Below are 2,773 nucleotides of genomic sequence, written 5' to 3'. Positions count from 1 at the left end.
TGTGGTTTAAAAAACAAACAAGAATTTCCTTTTCCTGGTTTATAGCTCCTGTCAGTAGTTTGTGCGGCTGCTTTTCTGTAGGTTTCTCAATTACCTTCTTATTAATAGACTATATCAGTGGAGTGGCAGAGGGGCACTCAAGGATCCTTCCCAATGACACTCAGCCCGGTGTGCTAGTGACCCTGCCAAAAATATTTCTCGCTACTAGGTCCCTGAGGAAAATACCTTCTTGACCCCATAAGAGTGAGAAGAAGTCCTGTGTGTCTCTTCTCATCCTGGATTTAACCCACTCTGGATCCCATAAATCCACCCTGGATTTATCTCCACTCCTCCAGTACCTTTTTTGCTGCCTGCCTCTGGCTGTCTTCTGTGGTGGCTCAGCGAGCCGTGGCAAACTGGAGGGAGGGAGGGAGGACAGCAGAGGACATCACCAGGATGTGAAGGAGGGCATTGGCATAGCTGTTTTCTAACCATGGGATGTATGGCATGGCTTTGCCAGCTGCCTTCCTGCACACAGAGAGGAAATAGTGGGATTTGTTGTTAATGACCCTCAAGACATCACCCAGAGTTGCTTGGTTGTTGTCCTTGCACCCAGGATCAGGGACTCTGTGTCGGGCTCGATACAACCCTATGTACAGCCGATGGGTGGGAGCTGCTTAAACACTTTAATTTTATGGGGGTGTATTTTTGCAAGAAAAAGTGACTTTCCAGCCAAAATGAAACTTTCAGACTACTGTTGTCAGGTGGGTCCACAGCCAGAATTTCCTTCAGCTTGCTATAACTGCAACATTTCACTAGCTGCTTTTAGGCATTTGGCTGCTGACTCCTGAAAACGTCTGGGTTGGGTTTCTCAACAGGAGTGTGGAAACCTGTAGGTGAAAAGTGTCGGTGAAAACCATGGTTTTATCTGATCATTGAAAGCTGCTGTAGAGACAAAGGGATGTTTCCCAGCTAGGTCCGCTGATGATGACAGGTCCAGCTCAGAAAGCATTTATGTGCGTACCCTGCATATGCATGCATGTGGGACTGGGCTCTCACAGGGAAGGTCCCTTGGGGAAGGTCCATGATTTGAGGTCTCTGGTCATCTTTGCAAAGCAGCTGGTGGAGCGATGGATGGGTCAGCACGCAGCCTGCGTTCATGAACAAGCACTAAACCTGCCCATCTGTGGGGCTGGTCATGACTTTTTGTCTCAAGGCAATGGGGTTTGATGAAACACTGTCCCCATGACAAAGCTGAATGATGTATTTGGCTCTTAAAGCTTTTTGGTCAAGCCAGCACATTTTGAAAGTATCCTGCATAAAGATGTCAGCAGGTTTTGCCTTGGTTTAGAAAAAATCAAGTAATTCAGTGGATTTTTTTTTTTTCTGGTGGCCAACGAAATTTTGCTGCCCCACTAAAGAACTTGGCACTAGTGGGGGGACATGCCCTTTCCTCCCATCTGGCTTTTAATTTCAGAGACCAAGTTGTCATTGAAATAAAAGTGCTGGACCTCTCTACACTTCTCCAAGGCTGGGACAGCCAGGTCTGTCTGGGGGCAGCACTGATGCCACTCATCTGTGATTTCTGGAGTCACTCAATATATTTTCTTTTCCAGCTGAATCCCCTGTCCTGTGCACGTGCCTCTTCTGTCAAGCTGTGAGAAGCTCTGCTCTGAGGAGTATGAATCACAGCAGCGCTTGGTTTATTTGCTCTTAGTTAGAAGGCTCCTTCAAAGAGAAGATACTGTGGTGTTGGGCATCATGCCACCAGGAACAGAGTCTGGGCAGAGCGTGGATGGAGGGTCTGGATTTGGGCATTTGGCTTTGGACGTGTAACTTTGATGTTTAATGAAGACTGCAGTTGATTGAAGCCCCTTCTGTAGTCAATGGAGGAAGAAAGGTGCTTCTTGTGAGTCATTTGGTGGTTAGGAGGACATCAATCACCTTCTGGAGGCACTTTTTTGTCTTTGTGGACTGAAGATGAAGCCCGGGATAACTTATGCCAGGACTAGTACAGGGTGAGCCAGGGCCAGGAAGCTGGGACTGCCCTTGATGGCCAACAGTGCAACAAAGATCAGAAGGACATTTCCACCTCCAGAAGGTTTTTCCCATGGAGACGGAAGTTATTTCACTGCCCGCGCTGCCTCTTCCTCCCACTCTGCCTGCCCTGGCTCCAAAGTCTCTGGAACAGCATGTTCTCCCAGTGGAAGCCTTTCCATGGATTGCAGCAAGCCGGGAGCTTGGGCAGGGTCTGAAGGGCATGAGAGAAGATGGCAGCAGTGGGAGGCAGAAGTGGCTGTGGGAGGAACGGAGGTGCTGGAGGTGAGACCCAAACTCCAACTCAGTCCCATAGCCACAGAGCTGCATGTTCCCACGTGCCATTTCTCTGCGCCTTTCTTCCTAAACCGAATAAACTAACTGGCATAAGTGGGTTTTAACCACTAATACTTCATCCACAGGAGGACTCCTTCCCTCCCCCTCTCATTATACTGGTATAAATGTAATTATCCTGGGTATAATTAACACAATGTTTCTAGTGTCAGCAAGCAGCCTGGGTGTGTGCTGCAACCTGCCGCAGCATAGCTGTTATCTCTGGCTTGTAGCAGAGGGTCAGTGCTGCTCAGGGACCTCTGTGCTACTGCCAGCACAATAGCTCAAGGACCGGCAACCCCACCAACAAGGTGGGGTTCTGAAGTTGCCAGTTTGCAAGCACGACACCCCAAAAGCTGGCCAGCAGAAGCAGGTAGGAACTTGCCAACCCTCCTTCCCCCAGGCTCCACAGTGAGGACATGGC

This window comes from Haliaeetus albicilla, chromosome 16 (genome assembly GCF_947461875.1).
Source record: "Haliaeetus albicilla chromosome 16, bHalAlb1.1, whole genome shotgun sequence".
Classification (NCBI taxonomy): Eukaryota; Metazoa; Chordata; class Aves; order Accipitriformes; family Accipitridae; genus Haliaeetus; species Haliaeetus albicilla.
This window is presented reverse-complemented; position numbering follows the sequence as displayed.